General features: G+C 27.8%; 1 long non-coding RNA gene across 2 annotated transcripts; it reads right to left on the bottom strand.

Moving 5' to 3' along the window:
• Nucleotides 1-706: 706 nt before the first annotated feature.
• LOC111905593 (uncharacterized) lies at nucleotides 707-1,454 on the bottom strand. 2 transcript variants are annotated; one of them, XR_002854949.3, is made up of 3 exons: nucleotides 1,333-1,454; nucleotides 994-1,152; nucleotides 707-884 (listed from the first exon to the last, which is right to left on the bottom strand). It is a non-coding gene; the product is annotated as an uncharacterized LOC111905593 (long non-coding RNA). The 2 variants fall into 2 exon arrangements; XR_006187066.2 differs by lacking the exon at nucleotides 1,333-1,454 and having other exon boundaries at nucleotides 994-1,302.
• Nucleotides 1,455-16,814: the final 15,360 nt, after the last annotated feature.

The following is a 16,814-nucleotide window of genomic DNA, read 5'->3' as shown; positions in this document are numbered from 1 at the left end:
TAACCATAAAACTTATTATGTATCTAAATATGTAAAAATGTATGGAAATTTGACACAATGGTTTGAATTCGAAAAACCGGTAAATGAGCTTAGACATTCATTCCCTACAATTTCACCCTAGTAGTTCTAGATCTCATTGGTAAATAAACTTGATAAGCCCCATATTTCACTAAATTATTTGGCTAAAATTCCAAATCAATATATCATTTCACTCGAATTACCAAGATTATGGAAAAAAACGGGATTACCTTTGTTCTTAGCCTCAAACCTCCACCAAATGCTTGTTCTAACTATGCTTCTAAAACTCCATATTGGCTTCTATGGAAAAGGTTACAATGTGAGTGGGATAAGTTATTACATAAGTTCAGTTGAAAATTAAAACCTAAGTCGATGAGCAAAAGCTAGTTCTGAAAATTCTCAATATTACATCACTTTCAGGAGAAGACAACTGATGTATTATGTTTCCTAATAGAGACTAATTTTCTTCTAATTTTGGTGTTGAAGACTTGAAGTAAATCAGAGACAAAACATTCATCTCAATGAATCACATCTGCAGAGTCTCCATAATGGAGGCAATTCAAATTACCAGTTAATTGAGGGCACCTGCCTTGCCTTTTTTTTTTTACCTCCGTTTGACATAAGTAAGAACGGGAAGTGAGAAGATGCTTTCACACCTATGAATCTATTGATTTCAGTACCCATCTCATTATGAAGCTTTCTTACTCAATTTTCAAATTCAAATAAAATCCACAATAATCCGTAAAATACAACTTCACAAGTAAAGTATTGATAATCACATGCCTCAATTTCATAGATTGAGGCAACATACCTACGGTTTACCCCATCGGAGCATACAAAACCTATCGTCACATTCACCACAATCCCTAGGAAAAAACGAAACCAGAAACAAATAAAATCACGTGATAACCGCATGTTTTAAAACATCCAAAACGATTACATCAAACAAGAAGTTGGTTCGATTTGAGAGTTTACCTCAACCCAGAAGAATTTGCCGGTTTTTCAATGGATAGAAGAAGATGGAGGCCAACCCATTAAACCGATGATATCAAAGTTCTTGAAAGGAGAGAAACATTAGCCTTAACGCAAACTTCGTGAACCCTCCATCAATTTCATGCGCTTTTTTCCCATCAGCTTGACCACCAAATCAGGAATCGATAAAAATGAGATGCAATATACAAAATAAAAAGCAAAAAACATCAGAATAGGTGAAGTTCAATCTGATGCAAGAAGATAAAGATGACGGAGAACCATGGAATGAAGTTAGAGAGAGAGAGAGAAAGAGAGAGACGATGGTATATTTTTTATACATACCTCTTATTCACATCCTCTTTTTTAGCCATATTGAAGGATGATTTCTCAACATTGCTGCACAAATAGAAATCAAAGATAAACGAACATGAAATAGAATAAAAGAAATAGAAACTGAAGATTGCATAGAGTTTTAATACCTGAGGAATAGAAAGAGAAGAGAAGTTGAACATTTTTAAGAGTCCAATCAATTTGAATGTCTGAATCGCTTTCTAGAGAGAGGAACAGGAAGAGAAAAGAAATAGAGAAGCAGATGCAGAGGGAGAAGGGAAGGAGACGATGATCTCTAGGTTTGCGTTGGGAATGGTGAAAGAAGAGAAAGCAGTTGTCCTTTTGCATGAAACGAGTCTTCCTTAAGATGATGAAGAGCAGATGACTCATTTGGAAGAAGCTTGAATTCTTATTTATGAAAATTTCCATCCCCACATGCACAAGAAGGAAAAAGAGAAACTGAGACGCGCCAAAACAAAACTATGCGTGAGGAACACGAACAAAGCTCAATATAAAAAGCTTTTCGTATATAATAATGATATATATATATATATATATATATATATATATATATATATATATATATATATATATATATATATATATATATATATATATATATATATATATATATATATATATATATTCACTAGTTTATAACCCGTGATAATCACATTTATAAAATTAATTATATTTTCATATTAAAAAAATCAAATTATTAAACAATTATTTTAAATAAATTATTACTTAATGGATATTTTCTTTAGTATTACCAAAGGGCTTCTAGCTCAGTGGTATCAGGTGGTGCCCTCCCTCCTTAAGGATGAAGGTTCAAGTCCCATCGTGGACATATAGGTGGATTTAGGTGTTAGTTTAGAAGTAGATTATTTATATTATATTTTCCGGTTCAAAAAAAAAAATATGTATTAATTTTATTTTATTTTTCATTGTAGTGTTCTTAATTAAATATAATTAGAGTGAGAAAATTTAAAATATGAAATTTAAAAGAAAAAACATCATAAATGGTCCATGTGGTTATCCAAAATCTGAAGTTTAATCACCGTGGTTTGAAAACCTCATAGATGGTCCATGTGTTTTCAAAACGTTTGATGTTTGGTCCTTTTTTCTAACTCCGTTAAGTTTGTCCGTTAACTGAAGGGTATTTTCGTCATTTCACCACCACAGGGACCAATTATGATGTTTTCTTTTATTTTATTTTTTTAAATTAAATTTAATATCCAAGGTCTCTCTCTCTCTCTCTCTCTCTCTCTCTCTCTCTCTCTCTCTCTCTCTCGGAAAAATTAAATGGAAAAACCCACCACCATAAATTAACACCTTACATCATCACTACTCTTCAATAAATTTCACTACTGAGCACCCACCAACTATCGAGCCTACATATGGTATTCTCCACCCCATTAAACCTGGAGAAAGTTGAGTTCAGAAAGAAGCCATTATTGTTCGTTTGTTTTTCTGATACACACCAGAAAAGTGAGGGGTGGGGGTGAGAGCACACATGTGAAAGAGAAAGAGCTAAGGGTTGTTGGTCCTTTTTTCAACTACAGGGAACCATTGGATCGTCACCACCATTAACCCATCAAGACCCTCTACACCATTGTTAAATTTATGAAACCTAGATCACAAATCATCACCCTCCATATTTCTTCTTCTAATATGAATTCAAGCTGTGGGTTTCATCAGGTAGATTCCTTGAAATAAAATATGAAATTGTGTGTCTTTGTGTGTTTTCATTTCTAAAATCAATTTGGGTGTGTTTTCCTTTACTGAAATCGACAAAATAAGGTATTAATGGTGTATTTACATCATATCTAACAGATTTAGATGACGATTTTGGACCAATAGCCGATGATATCATCTCTACCTCCTCTTCTTCTTCCCCTTGACTACTGTGTTCTTCCGATTTAGATTTCGATAGGCTATAGAAAGACAAGTCATCACTATTACCAACACTTCTTTCCTCATCTGTTTCGTTTTCTAAAGGTCGCTCACGACTTCTTCATCAAAAACTATGGAGTTTTGACATGAACTTGTTGGACTAGTATGAAAAAACGAGAGTTGTTCGTCATCACCGGTTATATCTGCAATTACAGAAGTTTATTCGATGGAGAGTTCGAGTTCGTGAAAGAGGAATAAAGATGCTTTAATTCAATCCTGGAGGTGTTAATTCAATGATTCAAGTCACCGATTTTAAAGATATGTCCAAAAGAGAGCTTTGTGTTGCTTCAAATCACATCCTCTATGTGTGTATGTGCCATGTGTTATCATTTTTTGGAGAGTTATAAGAGATAGAAGAGGAAACATGAAGAAGATGAAGTAAAAGTGTATAGGTAGGTATACAGTATCTGTGTGTGGAGAGAGAGAGAGAGAGAGAGAGAGAGCCCTCTTATTTAAGATAATGGCGGTAGTGAAGGGTATGTGGTGGTTTGTTAGGGGAGAGAGAGAGAGAGAGAGAGAGAGAGAGAGAGACCTTTTATATATTTAATTACGTTTAATTTTTTCTTTTTTTAAAAAATACGAGAAAACATCATAAATGGTCTCTGTGGTGGTGAAATGACAAAAATACCCTTCAGTTAACGGACAAACTTAATGGAGTTAGCAAAAAGGACCAAACATCAAAAAATTTGAAAACACAGGGACCATCTATGAGGTTTTTAAACCACATGGACTAAACTTCAGATTTTGGGTAACCACAGGGACCATTTATGATGTTTTTTCAATTTGAAATGAAGAATCAATTATTAATTGAATATAATTAGAGTGAGAAATTTTGAAATTTGAAATGGATAATCAATTATTAATTTAATGTAATTAAAATGAAATTTAAAATTTAAAATTTAAAATAGATAATTAATAGGTTGAAAAGTGGCATGATAGATGATATATAACATTAACCAGGTTTAAACTCGTGGAATCCACGGTTGAAAAACAAAAACGTTAATCACATTTTGAAATTAGAATAACTAATCAAATATTTGCAAATTGTTAAATTTTGAAAAATATAAAATGAATAAAATTTTTGTTTGTTTATTAAAATATTGATCAGGTGGTTAAGTATTTTGTAAAAGAAAAAACTATAAAAAGAAACATACTTTTGTAAGTTGTGTTAATAACATTTGGCGTCGATAAAGTTGATAATTGGTATGATAGACAAATTATTGTCTTTTCTATTATATAAAAAAAAGTTTTAATTTTATCTTTTTTTAGACTTATATGAGTCCATAATATTATTGCAATCTAAAATAAAATAAAAAAAAAAGTAATTACTACATAAAATAATATATACGTAATAAAGAATATGAGTAAACTTATCATTTGTTCACAATAAGTATATACTTCAAAGTGTTAGTTATTTTTAAAATATGGAGACAAATGACAATAGAAAGATAAATAATACAATAATTATTTAAACAATAAAATAAATGTCAAAACACCACATACACCCTCTATAAGTTTATACCTTACGATAAAGAAAATTTCATCATTCTCTTTTTCCACTATTAGCAATTACCACATGCTACTTAATTACTTATACTCTCTCAAATCTCATCATCAATAACATTAACATTAAGCACAATTATATTATCTTTTATGGTTACATTGCCCTGTGTGAATAGATTTACTGCCTCAATGAAGACTAATTACACATGGGGTAAATTAATTAATTAGTAGTTGGTCTTATGACTTACAAAAGTAAAGCTTTTAAAAGTTCTTGGTAGTTTGATCCGATAGAACTTAAAATAGATAGATTTTATACATTAACATTTTAACTGTAAGATATCAGCTACAAAAGTCAACATGTTACAATAACAGGCCCTTTCACATTATATAGCAATATAGTAAAGTACTTTCTTGCACACAGTCACATACATACACGTACACACAACAACACACACAAGATCTATTAATGGGTTGCCATTAAAATAAAACCTTTAAACAAACAAATCATTAAGAAATATAATAGTAGTAAAGTAAGATGGAAAACAATGATGATTATGCCCCTAAACAAAAAATAACAATTATGGACCTATTAAAACAATGACGATTATGCCCCTGGAATGTTACCATATAATTGAATTTAAAAAAATATTTGGCCTATGGAGCAAAACATGTCACAATTACGAAAATTTCAAAAACAATAAAAATTTCACACGTATTATAGTAGTGTACTTTGAAAGTATATTGCTATGATTGGAAGTTCATGTAACAGGAACTTTAACAAGAAACCTTTATGATAGTTTTGTGTACTATTTAAAAAAACACAAGATAATAAGAGTTTATTCTTGTTTTAGTATTTATAAATTGACCATTATGCAAATTTATAAATTGCAAACCAAACAAAAAAAATTGAATAAAAACTTTATAGCAACCATCAAAAAACCCGAACAGGTATATCATGTATGATCATTCAAAATAATATATATTAATGATTAAAGAATTTTAAACAAACACAAACATAAATAATGAAAGCACACCAAGGTTGTATAAACAGCTTCAGGATTATGAAAACAACGATGTTATAGAAAGAACTTAAGAAGTAAAACATTGTACAACATAATGAACAACAATGAAAGATAATAAAACCAAACACAAAGAGGAGATTCCTAGCCTGTTTGAGGACTGGGGTATTTCTGCAACTGCAAGGAGGCTTCAACTTGAAAAGGTAAATTAGATAATAGCCAACAATGAATGACTATATGTAATCTCTGAATACACGTATGTAAATATTAAATCAAGTATATAATCGGCAATTAATTCCTGATCTACTGGGATTTAATGTAATTTAAAAAAAATGGAATTTAAATATCGTCGAAAAGTGAGAAACTGATACGATCTTTTATTTATAATTGTTATTTATATAAAACATAATTGATAAGAATAAGGGGTGATTTATAGGGGTTAGTAAACTTAAGATTATATTCTATATAGTTTCCAAATATATATATATATATATATGGAAATTTGAAATTTGAAATTTTAAATATTGAAAAATTCAAAGTTGCTATAAAGAAGGAAGATAGTATTTGGTGGAATATAAGGACAATACCGGAATTTTACTTAGAGAAAAATGAGCGGGAAACAAATGCTAGGAGGAGCTTCGAAGAAGCCACGTGGACACAAAGGTAATGTTTTATTAGAATAGGGGATAAAAAGATCTGATTGTATCACATTTGTCAATAGAAGATTAAACTTATTCTTTTAATAGAATATGGATATTTTAAACCTTCAAACAAATAAGTTTTGTAATTATTTGTTCGATTTGATTGATTTTAATTTCTTATCAATCTTAATACGAAACTTTATATATATATATATATATATATATATATATATATATATATATATATATATATATATATATATATATATATTATAATAAATTGATGTATATTATGTATTTAGTCTATATATACTCGATGTTAGTTATTTTTCGTAAATAACAATCGGTGACAATTGTCGCAAATATTATAGTGACGGTTGTGGTGGTAGGGAATGTGGAAGGGAAAAAGGAACGGACGCCGCTAGATAGTCATTTATGATTATAACTCTCTATCTTTTCTACGTATGTGGAAACGCTAGAGCAGCAAATGAGAATTCTGTGGCTGAGGTTGAATATTAAGATCTCTATTTTTTTTTTCAAAAACTCAACGAAACATACTTATATATATATATATATATATATATATATATATATATATATATATATATATATATATATATATATAGAGAGAGAGAGAGAGAGAGAGTCCGGTTCCTGTGAGACTCATTTTACAGTAAGAACACCTTAAAAAATTAAAAAATATATCTAAAAAAAATACAAATCATAAAATCAAACATAGATTTATGTCTAGGAAAAAAAATTGCATCATTAAAATTGAATCATGATTCAATTTTAATTTTTTATTTTGCATCATTATGATCCATGATTCAATTTTATTGATCCAAAAAAAATTTCCAATTTTTTTTTCTTGGACATAGATATATGCTCGATTTTATGATTTGTATGTTATTCATATTTTTTTCGATGTTTTTAAAGTATTTCTCACGCGTCCTAACTTTAAAATGAGTTTTCACCTGATCTATATATATATATATATATATATATATATATATATATATATATATATATATATATATATATATATATATATATATATATATATATATATACTTCAAATTTATTTAATTTTGGTTTAGTATCCTATAAGAAATTTATAAGTTTTAATAAGCATGATTCAGAGACAAGACCAGTGATTGGTTGGATTAGCGTAAAGCGCGCAGATAAGGACGTAAGTCGCGGTGCCGGACCACAATCATCGTCGGGACGATTCCCCTCTGCTCATCATTATTAAAACAAGTAAGTTTTCTTATAGAATTTAAAACAAAATTAATTAAATATGAGTAAATTTTCAGGCATACTATCTAAAAAATATATTCCTGGTAAAAATATCAACAATGAACAAGATAATGATGATAATCAAATAAATTCTATTGAAGAAACCGTTAATAACATAGAACAAAGTTTGAATAATTGGACAATACCTAAAACTAATATTAATACAATATATAGAATATGAACTTTTGATTATTTTCAAGGTTATTCTATTAAAATGACAGAACAAACTTTGTCTATTGGTCAAAACCAACAAAATTTACATTTGTTATCATCACGATCTATTTTAGAGCATAGAACGAAATATAAATTTTTACATGTTGGTTTGGTCCAAATTGCTATCAAGCCTCTATTTAGAATTGGAATAGATGCCCCTGTTCTCCTTATTCTAAGAGACAAGAGACATAAAGATTTTCAAAATTCTATTTTAGCTATAGCTGAAACGAATATTGCTAACGGACCTATTTATTTCAATTGTTATCCAAATTTCTCTGTAGGATTATTTGATAAAAATATTTTAGATACTTTGGTTTTAACTATAGAAACAAAAAATTTAGAATTTAAAGATGATACAAAGCCTTTAGCAATAATTTATCGTGTTTGTTACAAAACCATGACAACTACACTTGAACCAAAAACACGTTTATCAAGTCCTAGAAATGAAACAATTATTTTTGAAGCAAATACTAATCATACCAAAGTTCATACACCGAAAAGATTAAAATGGTCTGATATAACTCAATCATGTAATTGGAACTTACAAAATGTTATTGATCCAAACCGTTAGACTCTTCAAAACAAATCTCAAATATTATTGAATATAATGATGGTTCTGTAGATATAAATTTTTCTTCCTTAAATATTTCATCATCCAGATTATCAACTTCTTTTATCGCAGAAACAGGCTCTTCAAAATCTTCATTATTAAAGTCGAGATCTTTAAAACTAAAAATTGTTGACTATACTAATTCTATTCCCAAACCATTATATCAAGATGATCAAAATAGTGAAAATGGTCTTCCTAGTCCTACTAAATCAGATTTTATTGATGAACTTCAAAATTTTAAACAACAATTATGAGTTCGAAAATACAAATTAATTGTTCACAAAATAATAAGCTTTGGGCTAATATGTTAAAAAGGCATTGGAAGATAAATTCTAATATATGCAAAACCATTCAACATTTAGAACAAACTATAACTCATGAAAATTATAATTTATTCAAAATACCTTCATATACTAATAAATATAATAAACAAATAGAAAAAATTTCTAGGCTAAAGATAGGCATAAAAAAATATGAAAAATCAAGAAGTCATAATTTAGAATCGATAAAGCATATTTCCTCAATCCTAACAAAAACAACCTGTTAAAATGAATTTCTCGAATTTAGAATATCAAGTTGATTTTGATTACTTAAAAGATATTGAATATTATAAAGATTATAACCGTAAAAAAAGAGTTTGGCATGAAGAAAATTTTTCATACTACTTAAGATTTCTCCATTTAGGCCTTTGGGAAGATTATGTTTTATCAAATAAAATTCATTCTCCTTTTTTTCAATGGTTTGAATTAATTTATGCCCCTAAACATAAAATAAATTACCCATTTAAAAATGATTCTATCACTCCTATTTTTGAGAAAAAATATAAAGATATTATTTCTAATAAAGAAATTATTGCTAATTTTCCACCAAAAGGAGAAATTATTATTAACGATATGTTTATTGCAACTCCTTTAGTTCAAGCCCCAAACCAATTAACTACTGAAAAGGGTCTTCAAAAAATTATTTACCAAAATAATTATGCAAATGAAACCTTATCTAGTATTACCGAGCATTTAGTTAAAATTGAAGAAAAAATTTTCAAAGATAAAAACGTTAACAAGCATGATATGGCAAGCACTAGTAATTTAAGTTTTGTTCCTTGCCAAATCGATGGTAATTTTAATCTAGGAAATACAGATTTAATTAACGAATTAGAAAAAAGACTTTCAAAACTCCATATCTCAAACACTAATAATATTAATACTCTTACGAATGAAGAATCTGAAAATAGTGATATTAATAGTGAAACAAATTTTGAAACTCTTGCTCAACAATTTGATACAAATGATGACATTAATCAACTCACTAATGACTTTTCAAAACTTAATAAAATTCATCAATCAAAGCAAAGCACTTTCGGAAAAAACCCAAAACCAACCATAAGAAATTATTGGAATAGACCCTCTCTTCCAGATGTTCAACTTGAAGAACGAACTTTTCAATTTGATCGTTCTCAATATGATGGTAATTCTGTTTATGAATGGAATATTGATGGCCATTCTGAACATCAAATTATGAATATTGTTCAAGAAATGACTATGGCTGCTAATGCTTACAAAGCTCATAATAATACTCAACTGCAAATTGTTAATATTATTACTTCTGGTTTTACTGGCAGTCTTAAAGGCTGGTGGGATTTCTATATTTCACATGAAGAAAAAGATTATATTTTATCTGCTAAGAAAACTATTATAAAACAAGAAAATAATCAACAAATACAAACGTTTGAAGATGATATGGTTAACACTTTAATTTTTGCTATTATCAAAAACTTTGTAGGAGATCCTATTACTTTTCAAGAAAAAACTTCAGAAATTTTAATGAATTTACATTGTAGAAAACTTACTGATTTTAGATGGTATAAAGATAATTATCTTGTTAAAGTTTTTTCAAGACCTGATTGTAAAGAGTCCTATTGGAAAGAACGTTTTATTGCTGGCCTTCCAAAACTCTTTGCGGAAAGAGTTAGACAAAAATTAAGAGAAAATTTTAATAATACCATCCCTTATCAAAATTTAACTTATGGAGATTTAATAAACTATATTAATAAAGAGGGATTAGCAGTTTGTGCTGATCTTAGGTTTAAAGAAAAACTCAAAAAAGATAGAATTAACAGTAAAAATGAATTGGGAAATTTTTGCCAACAATATGGTTATCAGCCCTTGAATGGTCCGTCTACTTCAAAATCTAAAGTATTTAAGAAAAGATCTTCAAAATATTTCAGGAAAAAGAAATATAATCTTCCAGAAAATTATAAAAAGGGCAAAGATTACGCTTCAAAATCTAAAAAACCTTATAGACTAAATTATAAAAAATCTAAAAGAAAATCAAAAGATATTATTATTTGTCATAAATGTGGGCGTAATGATCATACAGCTAATAATTGTTATGCTAAAACAAAAATAAATGAGTTAAATGTCTCTGAAGACTTGAAAGAACAAATAAGAAAAATTATTTTAAATACTGATTCAGATTCCGATGATAGTATTTCTGACTTTCAAACAAATGATTTAAATATTCTCGAAAATACTACTTCAAGTTCTGAAGATTCTGATATTTGCGAGTGTATTGGTAAATGTCACTGTAACAATTTAATCAATGTAATTACTAGTAGCTCCATTAATGTTCTTTCACAAGATGATAAAGATCTTTTAAACTCTCTTGATTCTATAAAAGATAAAAATATCCAAGAATTGTTAATAAAACAGATGCTTAATAAAACTAATAACATAACTCCTGCTAATAATCAAAATTTTAATTTAAAAAATATATACGAAAGATTTACTGAAGCAAAACCAATTTCTATGCAAGAACTTCAAGAAGAATTAAAAATAGTAAAACAAGAAATAAAAGAAAAAATTCATTCTCTAAAAAATGTTCATCTCATGTCTAAAAAATCTCCAAGAGTCTCTCTTTCTACTAGTAGATGTTCAAAGTCTTTAGATTTTCAAATAATTCTTTCTCCAGAAGTATGTACTGATTGTAATTCAAGCCTAATTCAAGAAGGTATTATCTAAAATATTTTATCGTTGTGCTGTTTTTATTTTTCTATGATAATTTCCTTTCGAGTTATTCTAACTATTAATTCTACAATATTTGAAATTTTTGTTAAAATAGTACTCGTTTTTAATAATCAAATTCATGCTTAAATCATTTAATTATGTCTAACAAAATCTTGATGAATTGCATTCCTAATAGAAATATTCTTTTAAAAATACAGCAAATCCAAGAATCTATAAATAACTCTGAGCAAAATCTTAAAGATTCTTATAAAACTACTAATCAAGGTACAAATTTAAACAATAATCATATTCATGATGTTAGACGGTTCATAAGAGCAAGTATAAAAATTCGAAACAAACAGATACGTTATCTAAAAACAAATCTAGACTTACTGGTGCCGGAGGTACAAAATTAATTGTAAATTATAAAGTTTCTGATGTTCATATTTGTAATGACCAAGATTATTGTTATAAAACTCACCTAATTTTAGTAAAAGATCTCTCTTCTCCTTTAATTCTAGGAACGCCTTTCATTACAAAACTATATCCTTTTATGGTTCATGATGATGGTATAAGAACCAATGTCTTTGGAAAGGAAATTATATTTAAGTTTTGTGAACCTCCTCTATATTCAACGATTAATGTCCTTAATTATAAAACGCAACAAGCCAAATATCTTATTAACAAAATAAATAATGTTCGAATAACTAATCAATTAAATGATAATAATATTCAAAATAAAATAACAGGTTTAAAATTAAAATTTGAAAAAAATGTTTGTTCTAATATTCCTAATGCCTTTTGGAATAGAAAGCAACATATTGTAAAACTACCATATATAAAAAATTTTAATGAAAAGGATATTCCTTCAAAATCTAGAGCCATTCACATGAATAATGAATTAGAAAGTCATTGTAAAAATGAAATTCAGGATTTAATAAATAAAAAACTCATAAGACCTTCTAAATCACCATGGTCTTGTTCAGCATTTTATGTCATGAATGCCGCAGAATTAGAAAGAGGATCACCAAGATTAGTTATCAATTATAAACCTTTAAACAAAGTTTTAGAATGGATTCGTTATCCTATTCCTAATAAACGAAATTTGCTAAAAAAGCTTTATGATTCAAAAATATTTTCAAAGTTTGATATGAAATCAGGATTTTGGCAAATACAACTTCATGAAGAAGATAAATACAAAACTGGTTTTAATGTTCCCTTTGGGCATTTTGAATGGAATGTAATGCCTTTTGGATTAAAAAATGCTCCTTCTGAATTCCAAAATATTATGAATGATATCATAACTCCTATAAGTAGTTTTGCTATTGCTTATATTGACGATGTCCTAATTTTTTCAAAATCAATTGATCAACATTTTAAACATTTAAATCAATTTCATGACTTGATTTATCAAAATGGTTTAGCTGTCTCTGCAGCAAAAATGCATTTATTTAAAAATGAGATTCGTTTTTTAGGACATGATATTGTCAAAAACACTATTAGACCTATTACAAGGAGCTTGCAATTTTCTACTAAATTTCCTGATGAAATTAAAGATAAAAAGCAACTTCAAAGATTTTTAGGATGCTTAAATTATATCCATGATTTTTTCAAAGATTTAGGGATCATATGTAAACCACTTTATAATCGATTAAAAGACAATCCTGAACCATGGACTCAAAAACATACAGATATAATTAAATATATAAAACAAAAGGTCCCTACTTTGCCATGTTTAAATTTACCTCATCCCGATGCCAAAATCATAGTTGAAACCGATGCTAGTGATATTGGATTCGGAGGAATTTTAAAACAAAAAATTGTTAACTCAACTGAAGAGCAATTGGTTCGATATTATTCTGGTGCATGGAATGATACACAGAAAAACTATTCAACTGTCAAAAAGGAAATTTTAAGCATTGTTTTATGTATTAAGAAATTTGAAGATGATTTATTTAGGAAAAGTTTTTGGGGTGGTTATGGATGATATATTTACTTCAAATTTATTTAATTTTGGTTTAGTATCCTATAAGAAATTTATAAGTTTTAATAAGCATGATTCAGAGACAAGATCAGTGATTGGTTGGATTAGCGTAAAGCGCGCAGATAAGGACGTAAGTCGCGGTGCCGGACCACAATCATCGTCGGGACGATTCCCCTCTGCTCATCATTATTAAAACAAGTAAGTTTTCTTATAGAATTTTGAAACAAAGTTAATTAAATATGAGTAAATTTTCAGGCATACTATCTAAAAAATATATTCCTGGTAAAAATATCAACAATGAACAAGATAATGATGATAATCAAATAAATTCTATTGAAGAAACCGTTAATAACATAGAACAAAGTTTGAATAATTGGACAATACCTAAAACTAATATTAATACAATATATAGAATAGGAACTTTTGATTATTTTCAAGGTTATTCTATTAAAATGACAGAACAAACTTTGTCTATTGGTCAAAACCAACAAAATTTACATTTGTTATCATCACGATCTATTTTAGAGCATAGAACGAAATATAAATTTTTACATGTTGGTTTGGTCCAAATTGCTATCAAGCCTCTATTTAGAATTGGAATAGATGCCCCTGTTCTCCTTATTCTAAGAGACAAGAGACATAAAGATTTTCAAAATTCTATTTTAGCTATGGCTGAAACGAATATTGCTAACGGACCTATTTATTTCAATTGTTATCCAAATTTCTCTGTAGGATTATTTGATAAAAATATTTTAGATACTTTGGTTTTAACTATACAAACAAAAAATTTAGAATTTAAAGATGATACAAAGCCTTTAGCAATAATTTATCGTGTTTGTTACAAAACTATGACAACTACACTTGAACCAAAAACACGTTTATCAAGTCCTAGAAATGAAACAATTATTTTTGAAGCAAATACTAATCATACCAAAGTTCATACACCGAAAAGATTAAAATGCTCTGATACCATTTTTTGATAATTTAAATTAGAGATAATTTGGGATACCATTTTATTGTGAATTAGAGATAATTTGGGATACCATTTTATAAATTAGAGATAATTTGGTCTTTGGTCATTTAGAAAAAAAATAGTTTTGTTTTTAGATAACGTATCTGTTTGTTTCGAATTTTTATACTTGCTCTTATAAACCGTCTAACATCATGAATATGATTATTGTTTAAATTTGTACCTTGATTAGTAGTTTTATAAGAATCTTTAAGATTTTGCTCAGAGTTATTTATAGATTCTTGGATTTGCTGTATTTTTAAAAGAATATTTCTATTAGGAATGCAATTCATCAAGAATTTGTTAGACATAATTAAATGATTTAAGCATGAATTTGATTATTAAAAACGAGTACTATTTTAACAAAAATTTCAAATCTTGTAGAATTAATAGTTAGAATAACTCGAAATGAAATTATCATAGAAAAATAAAAACAACACAACGATAAAATATTTTAGATAATACCTTCTTGAATTAGGCTTGAATTACAATCAGTACATACTTCTGGAGAAAGAATTATTTGAAAATCTAAAGACTTTGAACATCTACTAGTAGAAAGAGAGACTCTTGGAGATTTTTTAGACATGAGATGAACATTTTTTAGAGAATGAATTTTTTCTTGTATCTTCAACTAAAGGATAGTCTCTATTTATAATCATCTTAGAGTCTTCAAAGTCTTGAAATCATGTAGTGATATTTTTCACCGTAAGAACCCATGGCCAATCAATAGAAATAATTACTTGTAAGTGGTTGTCCTTGAAAGTGGTTGTCATTCATCTTTTGAAACAATTGTCGTTTGTAATCAATGATCATCTTCTTTTGATAAAGCAAGCCATTATAGAGCATCTTCTAAAGTTTTTTGTCTTCATATCATCATTGATTATAGATTTGAGTGTTCCATTTTTGAGAAACTTGATTATTTATAAGTTTACCAATAGTTACATTTTCAATTTTATTTTCTTCTTCGTTATTAATTTCTATATTTTTGTTTTTAAAAGTAGAAGGTTTTCCCTTTTCTAAAATAAAAATTTTATTTTTTATTTCTTTTATTTCTTGTTTTACTATTTTTAATTCTTCTTGAAGTTCTTGCATAGAAATTGGTTTTGCTTCAGTAAATCTTTCGTATATATTTTTTAAATTAAAATTTTGATTATTAGCAGGAGTTATGTTATTAGTTTTATTAAGCATCTGTTTTATTAACAATTCTTGGATATTTTTATCTTTTATAGAATCAATAGAGTTTTAAAGATCTTTATCATCTTGTGAAAGAACATTAATGGAGCTACTAGTAATTACATTGATTAAATTGTTACAGTGACATTTACCAATACACTCGCAAATATCAGAATCTTCAGAACTTGAAGTAGTCTTTTCGAGAATATTTAAATCATTTGTTTGAAAGTCATCTCTAATTCACAATAAAATGGTATCCCAAATTATCTCTAATTTAAATTATCAAATAATGGTATCAGAGCAAGAAAAGTTTTTGGGGTGGTTATGGATGATATATTTACTTCAAATTTATTTAATTTTGGTTTAGTATCCTATAAGAAATTTATAAGTTTTAATAAGCATGATTCAGAGACAAGACCAGTGATTGGTTGGATTAGCGTAAAGCGCGCAGATAAGGACATAAGTCGCGGTGCCGGACCACAATCATCGTCGGGACGATTCCCCTCTGCTCATCATTATTAAAACAATTAAGTTTTCTTATAGAATTTTAAAACAAAATTAATTAAATATGAGTAAATTTTCAGGCATACTATCTAAAAAATACATTCCTGGTAAAAATATCAACAATGAACAAGATAATGATGATAATCAAATAAATTCTATTGAAGAAACCGTTAATAACATAGAACAAAGTTTGAATAATTGGACAATACCTAAAACTAATATTAATACAATATATAGAATAGGAACTTTTGATTATTTTCAAGGTTATTCTATTAAAATGACAGAACAAACTTTGTCTATTGGTCAAAACCAACAAAATTTACATTTGTTATCATCACGATCTATTTTAGAGCATAGAACGAAATATAAATTTTTACATGTTGGTTTGGTCCAAATTGCTATCAAGCCTCTATTTAGAATTGGAATAGATGCCCCTGTTCTCCTTATTCTAAGAGACGAGACATAAAGATTTTCAAAATTCTATTTTAGCTATGGCTGAAACGAATATTGCTAACGGACCTATTTATTTCAATTGTTATCCAAATTTCTCTGTAGGATTATTTGATAAAAATATTTTAGATACT

This window comes from Lactuca sativa, chromosome 9 (assembly GCF_002870075.4).
Source record: "Lactuca sativa cultivar Salinas chromosome 9, Lsat_Salinas_v11, whole genome shotgun sequence".
Classification (NCBI taxonomy): domain Eukaryota; kingdom Viridiplantae; phylum Streptophyta; class Magnoliopsida; order Asterales; family Asteraceae; genus Lactuca; species Lactuca sativa.
Note: the sequence above shows the minus strand (reverse complement) of the source record. Positions and strands in the feature narration are given on the sequence as shown.